An 18,812-nucleotide genomic window follows, 5' to 3' on the forward strand; every position below is an offset into this window, starting at 1 on the left:
ATGGGCGAATGGCGGGAAAGAAAGACTCTGTGTGTGTCTATGTGAGATTTTAAACTAACGGGAAAATCTCTGTAAATAGAATTCCAACAGGACAAAATCCTATCCAACAGGAAATTGTAAATGGTCCTAAGAAATAGCAAAGAACATAAACTGTTTGCAGAAAAAACCGAGGGATGACATCATCACCTCTAAAAGGACTCAGTGTCTGAAAAAAAAATAAACTGACCCATGAAGCAAAGAGATAACAGGAGCATATCTGGAATGTGTGATTCTTTACCCCATATTTTCATAGAAAGTTCAAAAAAAAAAGGATTTCAAGCATGATTCTAAGAGGGAGGAGGGAAAAAACTAAGTGAACATACAGCTTCTATTCTAGTGGAGTGACAGGTAATAAACCAATAAACAACACAGTATATAATACAGTGGCATGTAATAATAAGCACTCTAAAGAAAATGAAGCGATGGAATGCTTTTTTACATAGGATAGTAAGGAAAGGCCTTTATGAGGAGATGGTATTTGACAAAGATCTGAATGGAGTGAGGACACAAATAGTGTGGCTATCTAGGGAGAAGAGTATTCTAGGCAAAGGAAATAGCATGTGCAAAGGTCCTGAGGCAGGCACATGCTTGGGGAGCTCCCAAGAGAGCAGGAAGGCAAGTGTGACTCAAGAGGTATAAGGAAAAAGGGTAGGAAATGAGATCAGAGAAGTAGGCAGGGGCCGGATCATACAGAGTCTTGTAGGCATGATGAGGACTTTGGATTTTGTTTAAGATTAGCCGTAAGCCACTGGAGAGAGTTGAACGGTGAAATGACATTATCTGACTTAAGTGTAGAAGGATTGCGAGGGTGAGAATGAGAGCACAGAGAGTTGTTGGGTGACAATCATCTGGATATGAGATGATGCTGCCTTAGCCTGGGTAGTAAGAAGACACTGTATTTGAAGGGAGACGTTATAATAGCCTTGTTGTCAGGTTGGTCACAAGGTGTGAGAGAAAGAAGCATGGAAGTATATGTTCTGAGCAACTTGGGAGAATGGTATCACCATTCACTGAGGTGAGCATCATTCAGGAAGGAGCCATTGGGGGAGGGGAGGTGTTGAAAAGCTTGGTCTTGACTGGTTAAGAAGATGTGAGAGATATATACATGTAATGGAATATTACTCAGTCGTAAAAAAAGAAAGAAATAATGCTATTTGCAACAACATGGATGGACCTAGAGATTGTCATACTAAGTGAAGTAAGTCAGACAGAGAAAGACAAATATCACGTGATATCAGAAACAGACTCACAGACATAGATAACAAACAAAGGTGGGGGGAGGGATAAATTAGGAGTATGGGATTAACAGATACAATTACTATACATAAAATAGATAAGCAGCAAGGATTTACTGTATAGCACAGGGAGCTACATTCAACATCTTACAGTGGAAAATAATCTGAAAAAAACATATATATAACTGAATCACTTTGCTGTACACCTGAAACTCACACAATATTGTAAATCAACTATACTTCAATAAAAAATTTTGGTCTTGGACATGTTAATTTTGAAATACAAATTAGACATCCAAATTCAGCAGGCAGTAGCAATGAGATTTTACAGTGGAACATTAATAAAAATAGTGACTAGAGCAAGTATTTCCACGACAGGTTCGAGGGCCTGTATGGCGACGGCAGCAGGATAAAATAGGAGCCACGTCGCAGGCAAGGAGAACCGAAGGTGAAATGGTGGCCAGCAGTTCAGAGGCCCTCGTGCAGTGGTGTCAGGCACGGCGTCAGCCAGGTGACAGTGGCAGCATTTGGGCAGGTAAGGGAAGGGGATTTCTCAATTGGGTACAAATAACTCCAGTGTCACACTTGTTTTCACCCTGTCTATAGATTCTGAGACCGAGGGTGTGAGGCAAAAATAAATCACTTAGGGCTTCCCTGGTGGTGCAGTGGTTGAGAGTCCGCCTGCCGATGCAGGAGATGCAGGTTCGTGCCCCAGTCCGGGAGGATCCCATGTGCCGCGGAGCGGCTGGGCCCGTGAGCCATGGCCGCTGAGTCTGCGCGTCCGGAGCCTGTGCTCCGCAACGGGAGAGGCAACAACAGTGAGAGGCCCGCATACCGCAAAAAAAAAAAAAAAAAAAAAAAATCACTTAATATTTCTAAGCCTCTTATTTTTATCTGTAAAGTAAGGAAGATAGACTAATAATACTAATAAGAACGAATAATTATTGAATATTTTTCTATATGCTGGATGCTGTACTAATTATTGTACAAGGACTGTCTCCTTTAAGTGTCACAATAACCCAGAAGACAGGTGTCATTTTACAGACAAGGAAACTGAGATTTAAAGAAGTCAAGGAACTCTCCCAGGGTCACATAGCTTGTAAGCGGTTAACAGACAGAGACCAGGATTGAAATCCAGATAGTCTGACTCTAGAGCCTGCTAAACAGTTTGACATTCAGCTCTCATGCCCTCTTAACATAGGATAAACATGCCACCTCACATAGGTGTTACATATGACAAAGCACTCCTGAGAAGCACTGGCATGTTTCATTCAGGGTGCCTAAGGTAGTAGTAGCTGGCCAGCATCAAATGGTGTGGTGGGCTGAATGGTGCCCTTCCGTCCCCACTGCCTCCTCCCCATGACCATTAGGATGTCCATGTCCTAATCTCTGGAACCTATGGCTGTTACATTATATGGCTAAAGGGATTTTGCAAATGTGATTAGACTGGGGATCTTGAGATGGGGAGATTGTCCTGGATTATCCAAGTGGGCCTGAAGGCAATGTGAAGATGGAAGTAGAGGAAGATTGAAATTTAAAGATGCTATGCTGGGACTTCCCTGGCGATCCAGTGGTTAAAACTTTGCCTTCCAATGCAGTGGGTGCATGTTCGATCCCTGCTTGGGGAGCTAAGATCCCACATGCCTTGCGGCCAAAGAACCAAAACATAAAACAGAAGCAATATTGTAATAAATTCAATAAAGACTTTAAAAATGGTCCACATCAGGGCTTCCCTGGTGGTGCAGTGGTTGAGAGTCTGCCTGCCGATGCAGGGGACGCTGGTTCGTGCCCCGGTCAGGGAGGATCCCACATGCCACGGAGCGGCTGGGACTGTGAGCCATGGCCGCTGAGCCTGCTCATCCGGAGCCTGTGCTCCGCAACGGGAGAGGCCACAACAGTGAGAGGCCTGCGTACAGCAAAAAAACAAAACAAAACAAAACAAAAAAATGGTCCACATCAAAAAAATCTTTAAAAAAAAATAAAGATGCTATGCTGCTGGCTTTGAAGATGAAGAAAGGTCCATGAGCCAAGAAATGCAAGAAGGGACTTCCCTGATGGTCCAGTGGTAAAGAATCCGCCTTCCAATGTAGGGGACGCACGTTTGATCCCTGGTCGGGGAACTAAGATCCCACAAGCCGCGGGGCAACTAAGCTTGCGCGCCACAACTACTGAGCTCGTGCACTTCAACAAGAGAGCCCGTGTGCCGCAAACTACAGGGCCCACGGGCCCTGGAGCCCACGCACCACAATTAGAGAAGAGAAAAACCTGTGCACCACAACTAAAGAGAAACCCAAGTGCTGCAACGAAGAGACCACGCCACAAGGAAAGATCCCACATGCCTCAACGAAGATCCCATGTGCTGCAACTAAGACCCAATGCAGGGGCTTCCCTGGTGGTGCAGTGGTTAAGAACCTGCCTGCCAATGCAGGGGACATGGGTTCGAGCCCTGGTCCGGGAAGATCCCACATGCCGTGGAGCAACTAAGCCCGTGTGCCACAACTACTGAGCCCACGTGCTGCAACTACTAAAGCCCACGTGCCTAGAGCCCGTGCTCAGCAACAAGAGAAGCCACCGCAATGAGAAGCCTGCGCACTGCAACTAGAGAAAGCCTGCACGCAGCAACGAAGACCCAACGCAGCCAAAAATAAAAATAAATACAAATTAAATAAATTTAAAAAAACAATCAATTAAAAAAAAAAAAAGGAATACAGCTCTAGGAGCTGGAAAAGGCAAGGAAACAGATTCTCCCCAAGAGCCTCCAGAAATGAATAGCCCTGCTGACACCTTGGCTTAGCCCACTGAAACCAATTTTGGACCTCTGGCCTCCAGAACTATGAGAGAATAAATCTGTGCTGTTTTTAAGCTGTCAAGCTGGTGGTAATTTGTTACAGCAGCCATAGGAAACTGATACAACAGGGAAGTGTGGCAGGCATGGCAGCTACTGGCGAAGGTGATGTAGAATTGGTGAGGTGGTGAAAGTCCCTGGACGTCTTCAAGGGTAGAACTGTCTGTGAGAAAATGCTAAGAAGTAGCCTCAAGCTTGGGATGGATGTAATTTCTAACCAGCTCATAGAAGGCTGTGCTTCCAGAAATGTCAGGAACTGGTTTCCCACCATGAAAAGGTATGTTGAATCAAAGCAAGTTGTGTGCTGCCCAGACTTTCTTTAAGGTTAAGGACTGACACACCTGCACCAGGTGAGATTGGATTCCAGGCTTTGGGGGTGAGGAATGGCACCTTGGCTTGGCACCCAGGACTGTGCCTTGTACATAAAGGGGCTCCAGTAAAATTGTCCTTTGTTTTCTCCTGGACAGTGTGGCTCAAAAACAAGAAACACATAGACATACAAAGACATTCTCTTTCTAGATTTCTAAACAAAGCCCTGGGGAAAAAATTTCTACCCAAACTTAAAGGATTAAAGAAAGTAATGACGCATAGGGAGTGGTTCTGATTCTAAGGAAATTCATGATGTTTTTCATGCATATCCAGACTCATGAGCATTCTGCCCATAGAAGGAAAAAATGTCAGCATTAGCAAGAACAAGTTACCACGGTACCTGATTTATCGCTGGCTCTGGGGTAACTGCAAACATATTCCGTAATAATTTCATTTTAATCAACCATTGTGTGACTAATTTAAACACCAATACACTACCTTTTTTTGGAATTAAATTAAATTAATTAATTAAGTTATTTATTATTTTTGGCTACGTTGGGTCTTCGCTGCTGCGTGCGGGCTTTCTCTAGTTGCGGTGAGCAGGGGCTACTATTCGTTGCAGTGCGTGGGCTTCTCACTGCGGTGGCTTCCCTTGTTGCGGAGCATGGGCTCTAGGCACATGGGCTCTAGGGTGCAGACTCAGTAGTTGTGGTGCACGGGCTTAGTTGCTCCGCGGCATGTGGGATCTTCCCAGACCAGGGATCAAATCCATGTACCCTGCATTGGCAGGCGGATTCTTAAACACTGCACCACAAGGGAAGTCCCTACACTACCATTTTCAACGGGACTATCTAAATTGCCTAAAGTTGTTCCCTGTAAAGGCTGCTTGCCAAACACTGGGAGTATTGCCGATTTGCTCCCAAGGAAAGCATCATTCACAGAATGACATTGTATCATTTCAGAACTCCAAGGTTTTTAGAAAGCTTCAAGTACACTTGGTTTGAGTGACATTGAACCTAATGGGTTTTGGTACACAGTTATTAGAATTCACAAATTCAACCCCAGATACGTCATTTTTATTATTAATTTTTTCCTGATTATTAAAAACAGTGCATGTCATTGTAGAAAATTTAGGAATGCAGAAAAGTGTATAATAGGAAAATACAAATCAGCCATAACAGAACCACCTGGATACAGAACTATTAGCATCTTACTGAATTTTTAAATATATTTTATTTCAAGACAATTTTTAAATGTTTATATACTAATGTGTGTGTGTTTTCTTTTTACAACATTCAGAACATACTGAAAAACTACAACCTGAATTTTTATTGTATCACAAACATTCTCCCAGGTCATTAAATATTCTTGAAAAAATCTGAGTTTACTGGTTGTATCACATGGATTTACCATACTTATTAGTGATTTTACATTATTGGATTTTAGATTGTTTTTCCAAGATTCAATTATGAGTCTTGTACTTAAATATTTATGACAACTTCTAATCATTTCACTAGCTAAATTCTTAGAATTACTGGGTTAGAGGATAGTAATTTTTAAAGGTCCTGATACAGAAAGGTAATAACAGTTTATATTTCCACCAAACTTATACCCATTCTGAGTATTATCTTGTTTACATTAAAAATTAAGACTCAAGAACAAACAGAAAGACTCCAACAGTCATAAACATGCACATGTCAGATCATAAGTAAATCTACCTTTCCTGAACAGACAACTGAAATTTCCGCCTGAACAGACAATTGGAATTTCTAGCAGAGTTTCACATTTACAGGCAGTTTTTAAAAAGCAGTGTTTTCCTTCTTACTTCTTTTCTGGGGTGTGTGTGTGTGTGTGTGTGTATGTGTGTGTGTGTGTGTATGTGTGTTTCCGGTGAGCGTCTATAACTTTTAGAATCAGGAAAACAAATCCTAAGTTAAAAACCTGAGGATACTCAATAGTTGTACAAAGACTTGCTGAATTAGTACACCTATCTATACACATCTTTCAGTAATAGAACACAATCAGAATATTTGCTTTCCTTACCTGTCAAATGGGATCCAGTGAAAGAAAGACTCTATTTTGTGTGTTTGTTATTTTTGTTTGTTTAGTTTACCAGAAAGATTTTTAACAGAAAGAGAACAATGCAACTGGAACAGTTAAAAGAGGCACTGCCTTAGATGGTGTTGCTTGAGTTTCTTTGCTCAGAATGGAAGGGAAAATGATCTTTTTCCATTAAAAATCCCCAAAGATTCCTTTACCCCTCCACCTGCCCCTACCTCTTCTACCATCTCTTTTCTCCTCTACCCATCAGACTTTTGAAAGTTGTCTACACTTACCGGGAGGCTTCGCTTCCTCAGCGCCCCCTTCAGTTCATAGTTGCATCACAGCTCTGTGCCAACCATCTGCTAAAACATGATTTTCAAGAGCAATCAGTGACTTTCTATTAAGAAATCCATTGATTACATTTTGTTCTTATTTGAGTGGATCTTTCTGCTGAATGTATTGCTGGAGACGACTTCTTCCTTAAAATTCTCAACCCTTGGCTTTGGTGACACCATATTTTCCTGAGGCTTCTTAAGCCCTTCTAATCCTTTCTTCTTGGCCACCTTCCTAAGCTCCTCTTCCACTGCCCACTCCATAGGTCTCGATATTCTCTCATTTTCCCACTAGCTCTCTTCTCTTTTTGCTCTACGTGTCCTCCCTGGCAGACCTCACACACTCTTACAGTTGTAACAGATACCTGAATGCCAAGTCTCCCAAACCGATACCTCCCTAAAGCCTCAGACACACAAATCTGTCTGTTCAACTTATCCATTGAAATCTACCACCACAGACACTGCCAGTGAATTGACTGAAATCGGTCTTTGACTTTTCCTCCTTTGTTAATCGTATTGCTTTCTTGCACTTAACTTCATATTTTGATTTTCCCTTGCTCAATTTTTGATCATATGCCTGGGTGATTAGTTAGGATGATTTCTCAACATCATAAAATGTTGTGGAAAAATACACATATTTGGTGTATGTGGTTTCCCAGTTTTCAGCGATACAATAATCATTTTTCATTAGGAAGATATACTTTTTCAAAGACTTGTCCAAAAACATATCAGGTTGCCTTTTGGTGCAATAAGCAGGAATTGATTAAAGTGAAATATAAAGGCATGCTTGTGCTCATGTGCCTCTGACTAACATATCTTATTCAGGTTGGGTGGGGATTGGCTGTGTTTTCTAACTCAAGGAATGGACTTCTTATGAAAGGTCATCTGTCTAATGCATCCAGCCTTGTCAACTAAAAGTGCTAGCCATCTTATCTCTGTCTCTTTGAAGCACTCCAGCATACATAGCTCTAAGAGCTGATAAGATATTCCATGCTGTAAGACTCCAGTAGGATAAAAACTCCCCTCTCTTCAGAACTGCTTTAAAAATTCTGACCTGCGAGAAGAAGAAAAAATCCTGGACAATAGTAAATTCAACATCAGGTAAGGTCTGAATGTTAATAATTCACTTTAATTATTTGCATATATTTAGCACATCATTTGACGACTTTCACATGCCCGCTACAGAACGCAGCATCCTTTTGCCTTAAAGCCAAGATACATTTGGATGTCTGTAGGCCTCCTCTTCACTTTTAGGAGGAAGGAGATTCTTTAGAATCCGCTCTATTCATGTGTTTGTAATAAACCATCTTTCCTAGTCTTCCTTTTACAGCCTGTTAACATAAATGACCCCCACCCTTTATTACTATCCCCCTTCTAGTAGACATGTAGAGTCCCTCTCTTGAGTGAAGATCTCTAAGTTGGGAATTGACATTATTATGCATCTGGCAATGTGATTCATTCAGTCAGTCAATAAATGTTTTTGAACACTTGCTATGTTTCAGGCATTGTTCTGAAAACTTCAGATTTGGCCTTGAGACAAAGAGATGAGGTCTGTTCTCACAGACGTTAAATTTCTGGGGGTGGGTGGGTATGATTTCAGTCAATTAAAAAATCGAGTGAACAAGATAATTTCAGGTATTGCTATGAAGAATAGATAGCCCAGTAATGTGCTAGAGAGTGCGGTGGCAGGGGGGGCTACTTCAGATTTGATGCCAAGGGAAGGGTCTCTGAGCTGGGGGTCTACAAAGGTAAGCCACCCCTCACTCCCAGCCTGGTCTGACAAAGAGGGATTGAGAAAAACTAGCTGAACTTCCCTATGAAATACACTAAAAGCTTTCTCAGTGACGGTGGGGGTGGGAAGTAATCTTAGGGAGATTCTTTGATGTGAACTGATGTTTTTTTCTTCTCTTCCCACTTCTTCTGACTGGAGCCAGGACAGATGTCAGAGTCCTGGATTTCAGGAAGCAGGCACAGTGTATTTGTTTCCTAAGGCTGCCATCATAAATTACGACAAGCTGGAACAACGGAAATGTACTCTCTCACAGTTCTGAAGGCTAGAAGTCCAAACTCAAGTTGTTAGCAGGGCCATGTTCCCTCCAGAGACTAGGGAAGGATTCTTCTTTGCTTCTTCATAGCTTTTGGTGGGTGCCAGCAGTCCTTGGTGTTCCCCTTGGCTTGCGGCAGCATGACTTGAATCTCTGCTGCAGTTTTCCCATAGCCTTCTCCCCTGTATCTCCTCTGTGTCTGTTGTTATTAAAAAATAAATATTTTTAATAAAAATTTCCCTCTTTTTATAGATACCGGTCATTGGATTTAGGAGGACCTACCCTAACCCAACAGGACCTCATCTTAAATTGGTCACATCTGCAAAACCCTACTCCAAATAATGTCATATACACAGGTCGTGGGTAGACATGAATTGGTGAAGAGGGGAAAATATTCAACCCACAGCGGAGTCAGCTGGAACTGTCATCAGTGGGAGGAAACATACCCCAGTAACTTGATGTCATCCAGGGACTAAAGAAGAAGGCAAACTGCGGGGACCACCTGAGAAGCATGGTCTGTGGAGTCTTGGAACAACGTTACTTGGTACATAATTTTAACTTTGCTTCCAGTGTCATCAGCCCCCTCTGTCATCCTCGAGAATTGAGTTAGGTGTGGCTGGGCCTTCGGGCCTCAGTGGGCGGGCGCCGGGGCTTCACCTCCAAGGCGGGTCCCCGGGTAGAGGCCGGAGCGTCTAGGCGGGTGCTGAAGGCCGGCGGGAGGTGGAGTGGGCACCACACGTGACCCACACCCTCCGCCTTATCCCCCACCCACCCACCCAGGGAAGTGGGCCAGATCCTGGAGCCGCTAGCGCTTGCTGACTGCGGCAGCCGAGAGGCCGTGGCACGGCCGTAGAAAGCCATCGCGTTCGCCTACAGGCTCTGCACCGCGGACACGGACGGGGTGGAGCCTGTGCAGTCAGTCCTGGAGGATGGATGTCTGTGCTTAAGATCCGACAATGTGGCAGAAGGCAACTGTGCCGGAGAACTGTTACAAAACTCCCGTCGAGATGTGGAGGAGTATTTTGTGGCCCCCCAGGTCGTATCTCTTGGCCAGAGCTAGATGAAAAAGAGCCCCTCTCACACTGCTGAGGACCTGTTCTGCGAAGGCGTGCCCTATGAACATGTGGAAGTGCAACGACTATTTTGTTATTATGAACACGAGTGTTCCCGCTCCCTTCAGCCACCTGAAAAAAGTGATGGTTAGGGATCTTTTAGTAACTAACTCTTCTGAAGACAGAATTGGGAAAGATCTAGCTAAAACAAGGCAAAGAGTCCCCGATGCCAATGGAAGTAGAAGGTATTGCCAGTTTCCAAGAAAACGGATCAAGTGTTTACTCACAGGCTGTTCAGTATGGAAGGCTTTATCCCCTCCCCAAAAGACCGTCTACCAAACGGCACTTAAGTGAATTTTTCTACTCATGTAACTGTTAGACATCGCATCTGATCACTATGTGACAACCTGAGTTGTCCCTTTCAGTTGCTGTTTCCATCGACTTGAGCAGCCTTTTATTTTTACTGAACACACTAAATTTGTTCCTGGGTACCCACTGTATTCCAAGCAGAGGGCTGACTTTCTGCTAAAGTTAAAGGAGTAAGGAAGCAGCTTTGGGAGGTGATGTATATGTTTACGGCCTTCATGGTTGTGATTTCATGCGTGCGTACTTAACCCCAAACTCACTGACTTGTATACATTAAATAAGTACAGCTATTTACAGGTCAGCTATATTTCAGTAAAATTGTTTAAAAAAAAAAGAATTGAGGGCTTCCCTGGTGGCACAGTGGTTGAGAGTCCGCCTGCTGATGCAGGGGACACGGGTTCATGTCCCAGTCCGGGAAGATCCCACATGCCGCAGAGCGGCTGGGCCTGTGAGCTATGGCCGCTGAGCCTGCGCGTCTGGAGCCTGTGCTCCGCAACGGGAGAAGCCACAACAGTGAGAGGCCCGCGTACCACAAAAAAAAAAAAAAAAAAAGAATTGAGTTAAATTTGTTAAACCGCCAAAGCCTCTTAGGAGTTGCTTCAGGAGATGGCTCAGAGTAGTTGAGTCCATGATTAAGCAAAGTGGGCGAGGAGATCACAGCAGCCCAGAGAGGCAATTGCCACACAGCAGGTTGATCAGCAGTCTCGACCTGAGAAGACAACAAAACCAGGACTACCTGGGTGTCCTCAGAAATGTTTGGCAACAAAATCTTTAATGATGCAGGCTTCATTCACCCACCCAACAACATTCCTCAAATATCTGCCATATGCCAAGTACCTTGTTGGTGTTGGGAAAAATGCTCAGCAACAGGAAGCTGGTCCCTGCTCTTGAGAATTTCACTGTAATCAAGGAAGGTGAGAATTTGAAAGATGGTGTTATTTGGATACAAAGGAAAATGTGACCCCAGGAAGCTGAAATGAGGACATGACTTACACTGATTATAAAGTGAGGGGTAGCACAACAAATGTTGGTTGATTGCCTCCCACGTGCCAGGCACTGTGCTGGGTACCAGCGTCCAGAAGCACCATCCTCCCTGTTCCCCTTCCTTTAGCTTCTCCTTCACTGTTCCATGGAATCTTCAGACACAACAAATCTATAAGACATTGATGTCCCTATGACCTTCCCCAAATAATTCCTTTTTGTGTGCTTCATTTGGAAATAGCCCTATAATAGTATCAAATACCAAACACTTGATCACTCAGCATTCCAGCCTGAAAAACCCAAATCAATGTCCCTCTCCTTCATTTCGATTTAAACCCCATGGCAAAAAGACACATGGCACAGGGTCCAGAGCAAAGTAGACATTCATTCACATTTACAACTACTCTGCACCAGGCACTGACCAAATGTTAGTTCCCTTTTCCTTCCTAAATAAATATCACAGGTTTGCTTGTTGGTCACAGCAATGAGTTTAGTATAAAACAAATAAAATTCTGATGAGTCATCTCACTATAATTTAGCCAAAGAAAGAATCACTGTAGTTCAGAATTTCAGAAAAGTTATACCTTCTCAAGATCTTACAAGAACCCATCTCCAGCTTTTCTTTAATGTTGAATTTCCCTCCAGGCATAGTTCCTGTTACGTAATCCTCTTGTCTTCTCCTCTGATCCTCCATCCAAGATAGAGAGTCACTCACTATTCAGTTTGGTCAACTACAGGCAACTTGTAATACTTTTGTCTAAATAAAAGTTAGATGGGCAGTTTACATCTATCTTATAAGAGCTTCTAGAAATCAATGTCTAAGCCATCTCTTGTGAACACACCTGATCTGACGTGGCTCACTGTTCTTTTACAATGATGGACACCATGACATTTTGGAGTGTGATGGAAGACCAGAGTTTCGGGGTCAGGTCTAGTTTTGAGTCCCTATTCTTCCATTTGCTTTCTGAGTGAACATAGGCAAGTTCCTTAATTTTTTTCAGCTGAAAATCATAGCTATAGTTTTGGACTATAGTGAGAACTAGAAACCATCTATGAAAACTGTCTGGCAAATAATAGGCACTGAATTCGTGGAAGCTATTCCTATTATTCTAGTCATGTCCAGTAATCTACATAATCTCTTGGATCTATTTATGGTGGCTTCTGACATTTCTACTTTTGCTTTTTTTACATTGGTTAGGAATGTACTTGTAAAAAATAAACCTGGTGTCTTCCAAATGCAAGGGGTGGAAAACCCAATGAAGATTACATTACATAAAATGGAGTGTCCTGGAATTCAAGCTGTGAGATACTAAACAGATTACCTACCATGGACGGGTGGTGAGGTCATAGCTTAAAATAATTTGGCAGAGTTAAACCAGACTAGCACAGACTTCTGAATTGGCACATAGCACAAAAGGTAGCTCTCCTATGCCCAAATAAAGAGGTTGACTCATGCCGTCTGAGTGAAACATCTGAGGAACAAAGTGATATCATCCGAGGAGGGAGGCTGACTTCATTCTGAAAATGTTTCTCTTCTGTCTGGTTTTGGGCTTGGGACTTCTGGGGCTCCCATGTCTCATGATTTCCATCGGTTGCTCTTAAACTCACCCCTCCTTGAGGGAGGCAACATCAGCTCCTGCCTATCTTTAAATTTCCTGTATGATATAAATATTTTTCCTTGTTTGGCACAGTATCTTGTTTCCACTCTGCTCATTCTGTTGAAACCGGTCTCAGAAGGGTTGCTAAAAATAGTCTAGTTGCCCCATCCAATGGATTCTTTTAAGTTTCCTTCCCACTGGAATGTACGCTGTGGTTGACATGTAGATCAACTCTTCTTCCTCGCCCCTTTCTTTGCTTCCTTATATTTGTCTCATGATTCTCTTGATTCTGAAGATCACTTCTTCCAAGGCTTCTTCACTTGTTTCTCTTCTACAGCTCACCCTTAGATGTTCTCCAGAGCTATCATTCCAGCCTCTTCTCTGACCACAGGCCCCCTTGGCAAGCTCATCTCCCCTCTTCCCTGATCTCAATCACTGCTTCTGCAACAACCTTCTCCAGACCAAACCTGGACAGGTCACTGCCGCAACTGAGAACCTTCCATTTTCACTGTTGCTTTCAGGATACAGTCCACACACTCTAGGAAGACTGTTGCCTCCTTTATTACCTGGATTAGCAAATCTTCTGACCTTCATCTCCCACCATGGAGCTTCTTCTCTGCCTCGGGTCATGCTGCTTCTCTGTTTCTCCACTCACTGCCTCCAAAAATCTTATAGATCCTCTAAGATCCCATTCAAGTGCCACTTCTACAAAGTCTTCCTTAGCAGCTTCCTCCCTGCCACCCTGGTGGAATTAGTGGCTTCCTTAACACATAACATTTTTGCATACTACTAGTGGAGCTCTTACCACATTTTGTTACTGTCTGTTCCACACTTATTTGTCTGTTCCTGTAGACGGTGATTTCTTGAGAGCAGAGATATTACCTTCTTTGTTTTATTATTATTCACACCACCCAGCACAGTGCCTTGCAGATAATTACATTCTCAAGAAATACTTCTCCGTTTGAAGTGAATCTATTTTTCAAAAATCAGCCTTATAATCAGGTCAGTTGCTTTGCTACTTGCAACAGAAGAGAGAGACACACACAAACTCTGCCATGCACTCAATGTATGTTAGGCCATATTGGACTTTCTTGGCAAAACTCTTTTCCACACTCTCTGTATATAATTTAACTGTGGCCAAAAGAAAGGTGTGTTCCATGCTTTTTTATGCACAACCAACTCCCAGGTCAGCTAAATTCCAATGCAGAATCATCAGAAAGAACGAACATGTCTAATCTACTCTGTGTGAATAAAGGGCATCCTCCATTAAGTTGAGTAAGCCCTTCTAGAACACCAGGGTATCATTTGGTAAATTTCTTCTCCTAGGAGATTAAATAGGGCCTGGCTATATGTTATAATAAATGCACATAAGCTCTCATTTTGTTCAGCAAATAAATGGTTGCTTAAGATTAAGACTGGATCAACTCAAATGTATCATGTAGCCAATCCAGACAGAAATAAAGCTCATGACAATGGTTGTGAAGAGCACAGTTTTTCTATTTTCACCTGCTCTATTCAGTCAAGGTCTACTTCAACAATGATCTCCGTACAGGAATATCTAATTAAGTTCTTTAGCTCAGGATTTCATAAAGGCAACAGAAAAAGTCTGTGAATGACTGAATTTCTACTGCTTAATAAGGGTGCATACAATGTATATGTTTCTATAAAATAATGGATAACATGTATTAAGCAATAGCATGTGTATGTAAAGCCCTGGCTGTATATCTTATATGGATTATCTCATTTCCTCACAGTAACCATATGAGGGGAACTGTTATTATCCCCATTTTACAGATGAGGAAACTGAAGGTCAAAAGGTCAAGTAACTTCCAAGTGTTACAGAGCTACTGCACAGTCAGCTGGGAGTCAAAGACTGAATCTGACACCAGCGAATTTAGGGGATAGAAAGAGATTTTTGATGTCAGTTACTAGCACCTGTTTATGAAAGGAAGGATGATGACCCATAAGCCATGTGAACAAGGAAACATGGTCAGTCAGGTCTCAATCTTTATGCACTTTCTTCCAGCCCAGGCTTTATCAGTTACAGGTTCAGAAGACTTTATTTCTTTTTGAAGTGGAAAAGGGAATAGGAAAGGGAGAGATGCCGAGGAAGTTAAAGTATATGAACGCACATTTTCCTGCTCAAACCTAGCTTATAACTATGTGTGGATAAGTGGAGGCTGTGCTCAAAATCCCTTAGGACCTTGACAGTGGGTCTGACTGCACCTTAGCAGAAACAATTCCGTCTTTGCCTGGCTCTCTCCTCCACCGCCCCAGGGGAGCTCTGCAGCTTGGAGCCCAGGGGACTGTAGTACAGGATGGTCAAGCACTGCCACGCAATTACTTCATTTATATGGACATTTCTTTTGTAAAGTGACATTTCTCTTTCACTTTTTCCTGTGTCTACTACAAAAATACTCCTATATCCCTTTTGAAGTGGAAGAGCCAGAATATTGAATTGTATCTCTAAGAATAAATGTTACCATTTCTCAAACAAATCACTTCAAGGCTATCATTTAAAATAGAATTGCAATTATTATTAAATGCAATAATTAATGCATGGTATTAGCTAAAAATTGTACTTAAAAAAATCTTAGATGGATTATTAATGACCAATAATAATAATGGTACAGCAAAATACAAAGCATTTGACAGCACACTGTATTGCTGAGGGTGTGGGAAAACAGACATTCTTGTATATTACTGGTAGGTGTGACAATTGATGATGATTTTCATAGACAGCAATTTTGAAATAACTATTGAAGTTACAAATGCATTTACAGATGATTCATAGGTGATTCACTGTAGCTTTGTTTTGTAACAGTGAAAGACTGCAGCCTAACTATCCATCAACAAGGTATACACAGTGTAAACCTAAAAGGACTGAAGAAGCTCTGTTAGTGATATGGAATGACAGTTGGGGTGTGTGTGTGTGTTTATACCATGGTGTGCTGGTAAATGTTCAACTACCAGCTCCCCAAGTGTAGTTCCATGAATGATGGTTGCCAAGTAAAGTGAAAGGGAAACGATGAAGGTGTATTCTGGAGCTTCACTGGTTCCTCAGTGCTGAGAGTGACTTCTTTGCCGGACTGGATAATAATTTCAAATATTGGAAGAATATTTCTTTAATTTTTTATTATATTCACAATGACAAACATTTAGGTTTAATTTGTATTATTAACATATTTACCATCATTTTCTTAAGTCTAGACAATCAGTGAAACAAAAAATTAAATACTGATTGTATCATATTCTGATTTCTGCAGTGGAAATACTCCCACTATGGCCAATTTCAAGCTACAAATGCGACATCACTGAATACAGAGGTGCAAAGAGATGCACGTACCTACATGAACATCATTATACAGCATTTACACCTTTCAGATACAGTAGATGCAAATAATCTCACAACACACATATAATAGAGAGATGTAGTAAAATAATTAGGAAGTGATGAAATTTTAGTATTTATTATGTGTTATAATTTATTTAATTGTAAGTTTCTTTTATTTATTTTAAAATAGTGGCTGTGTTTGATAACCAGCACACAAAACTCCTGAAAATTTAACAATCAGCTCTGATGAGTTGGTATGAGCTGGCACCAGCATACCACAAGGTATATAATTAGATAGTTCCCACGGGGAAACAGAAAACACACTTAGATGAAAATCTGAAGAAAATTTGGGACTTCCCTGGTGGTCCAATAGTAAAGAATCCGTCTTCCAATGCCGGGGACGCGGGTTCGATCCCTGGTTGGGGAACTAAGATCCCACATGCCACAGGGCAACTAAGCCCGCGCACCACAACTATTGAGCTCACACGCCTCAACGAGACATCCCGTGTGCCACAAGCTACAGACCCCATGCGCTCTGGAGCGTGCAAGCCACAGAAGCCCGAGCACTGGAACGAAAGATCCTGCATGCCTCAACGACCTGACACAGCCAAAAAAAAAGAAAAAAAAAGAGAAAAAAATCTGAAGAAAATTTATTGAAGGGTGTGATCAAGGTTAAGGAAACACAAAGAGAGGCTGCCAAATCTGTGAATATCCAGAAAAAGGATTTTACACTTTAAGTGAGTGAATTGTATCGTATGTGAATTACACATCAACAAAGCTGTTTTTAAAAAAGAGAGAGATGCTGAGGCCCCCAGGGACCAGCAGTGGCAGGAAGCCACCATCATCCCTAAGTCTCATGGGGCAAGAACACGGAAGGGTGTTATCAGAGCCTGTGTAGATAAAGACCCAGAGGAGGCGCTCCCAGCAAGAGCTGCAGCTGTAGAGGGATTCAGCCACTGCCCCAACAGTAGCTCAGAAGCAGAAACTGTCAGTGGTGGTGGTCGTGGGGAATAACCCAACCTTTTTCCTCTCCTGCTCTTCAATCTACTGATGCCTCACATTGACCAAACTCAGCTCTAAGTCAGAGGATAAGGCAACCTGGGTGCTATTTGCCTACAAGTCAACTCCCTGACCACAGAGCAGATCCATGAAAGGTAGATAATGAATCTGAGGGCAAACAGAGAATACACACACACACAAGTATTTGCTAATAAGGTATATATAGAGAATATTTCTGGAAGAAACACAAGAAAATTGTTAACACTGGTTGGCTCCCAGGGAAAGAGAAAGATCGAAGGATATAGACTTTTTCACTCTATAACATTTTATAGCTTTTGAATTTTGAACCATGTGAATGTATCACCTATTTCTAAAAGTAAATAACATTTACATTTAAAAAATGAAAATAAATTTAAAAACAAGGAAGTCTGTGGTAGTCATTAAGTTGTTCATGAATAGCCTGATACTTTTCTCCTGAGTGCAGAGTAGAACTGTAATTCTCTATGCCTGTTGAAGTTAGGTGTGACTACATGTCTTATTTGAAGAATAAAATATGAGCAGAACTAATGTGCATCAAACCAGGCAGAAGCTTTAAGAGCCAGTGCATGTATTGCCACTTTCTCTTTTTCCCGCCTTATAGATCATGGAAGCATCATGGAACCCCTGTGAGCCAGAGTCCATGACATACAAGGAGTAGACACCCTCCCTCCTACCCCACTACACTAACATTGGACTTGTGGCATGAGTGAGAAATAATCTGTGTTGTTTTAAATTACTGAAATTATGGGATTGCTTGTTACCACAGCATAAACTGCCCTATCCTTGCTGATAAAAAATGGAACCAGATGACTCCTGGCATTATTTCCAAGTAAAAAATATTTTAAAGAATATTTAAATTTAGCCTCTTGTATTAAAAACAATACACATATTTGCACCCATGGAAATACCATTGTTATTTTGGGGGGGAGGGCATGCGGCTCGTGGGATCTTAGTTCCCCAAACAGGGATTGAACCCAGGCCCTCATCAGTGAGAGCGTGGAGCCCTAACCACTGTTCCACCAGGAAATTCCCAAAATATCATTGACGTTAATGACAGTATGAATGTTGATTTATGAATATTAATTCTAAGCTTAAATTTGGCAATTTATAACAAAACCTAAAAAATGCATACCTTTTGAACAAACAATTCTACTCCTAGGAATTAATACTAATGAAATAATCAATAATAATGGCTAAATGTTATTGAACAATTATTAAGCACCAGGCACTCTTCTAAGTGCTTTGCACAAATTAATTTAGCATGCTTATAGCAATCCTATTATGTATATTATTATTATTACCTACTATTATTATTACACTTTTACACAAGGAGACTGAGGCTTAGAGAAGTTGAGCAACTTGTAAAAAATTATATAATGGAGGACCTTCAAGATGGCGGAGGAGTAAGACGTGGAGATCACCTTCCTCCCCACAAATACATCAGAAATACATCTACATGTGGAACAGCTCCTACAGGACACCTACTGAACGCTGGCAGAAGACCTCAGACCTCCCAAAAGGCAAGAAACTCCCCACGTACCTGGGTAGGGCAAAAGAAAAAAGAATAAACAGAGACAAAAGGATAGGGACGGGAC

At 41.9% G+C, this 18,812-nt stretch overlaps 1 protein-coding gene across 1 annotated transcript in view; it reads right to left on the minus strand.

Annotated features, from left to right (window-relative positions):
* Nucleotides 1-18,812, minus strand: part of STK38L (serine/threonine kinase 38 like) — a 188,085-nt gene that overhangs the window by 138,271 nt on the left and 31,002 nt on the right. The gene's annotated exons all lie outside the window — the stretch shown is intronic.

Source organism: Hyperoodon ampullatus (genome assembly GCF_949752795.1).
Source record: "Hyperoodon ampullatus genome assembly, chromosome: 11".
Taxonomy (NCBI): Eukaryota; Metazoa; Chordata; class Mammalia; order Artiodactyla; family Ziphiidae; genus Hyperoodon; species Hyperoodon ampullatus.